Genomic DNA, 1,092 nt, shown 5'->3' with positions numbered 1-1,092 from the left:
GATGATGATGATAATGATTGAGTGTGGATGATGGTTGAGGAAGGTTAGGGAGGAAATCAAGGGTCATATCATCTGCACAAGAGTGGGCCCTGTTGAATGGGGCAGAAAGAGATTAGGGGAACAAAACTAAACCCCCCCCCCCTGGTAAATACCCAGAGTTGATTGAGAGTTGGTCAGAAAGACTTCCGTCGTCACATATCATGATGACACAATCCTATAGGGAGCTTGGGAGCTCACCATTCCAAGGGATGAAAGATGGGTGGAACCACCTGCAGACAGGAAATTATGATAAAATATTCAGAAGCCAGACGTTGAGACAAGAGCTTTGCCGACATCTAGAATGGCAACATTGATTTCACTGAACTTCTGGAAACTATTGTTGGGCAATCAATTATCAAATAAAAAGGCAATGATTTACATACAATAGTAAAAATAAGAAGAGAAGGTGAACATGTGTCTATGTACCCACATATCTATATGTGTTGCTTTGTATGGGGTTGTGCAGAGATCAAGTCTATGCATGCTTGTATTTGCATATGAATCTGTTGTGAAAATGTCTTCATGTAACAATGTTATTTGCAGGTTATTTTGCATGTGGTGGGGGACAAAAATATATCCGTTATTATGTAAGCTCACGTATTTGCTGTAACAAAAGGCATTTATGTATTCTTGTCAAGCGTTCAGCACTAAACAAAAAGACATAGGTAAACATACACACACATATGCATACACGAACACACACACACACACACACACATCTATGGACACATACATACAAACAAACAGATAAGCGCAAATGTGTATATGAATATACATCAGTGCATATGCAAACATAGCATTTTGGCTTATAAGAGTGGGATTATATATTACAAAATATTATATGCTACCTCTATCTATATATATGTGTGTGTGTGTGTGCGCATGTGTGCACATATGTGTATGTGTGTGTGCCTGCTTGTCTATCTGTTTCTCTTTTTTTTGTTATTAATTTTTCTGCACATATTTCTCTATCATGCTATATATGTATGTATGTATGTATGTATGTATGTATCTATCTATCTATCTATTTATATATATATATATATATTTGTA

This window comes from Octopus bimaculoides, chromosome 19 (genome assembly GCF_001194135.2).
Source record: "Octopus bimaculoides isolate UCB-OBI-ISO-001 chromosome 19, ASM119413v2, whole genome shotgun sequence".
Classification (NCBI taxonomy): Eukaryota; Metazoa; Mollusca; class Cephalopoda; order Octopoda; family Octopodidae; genus Octopus; species Octopus bimaculoides.
This window is presented reverse-complemented; position numbering follows the sequence as displayed.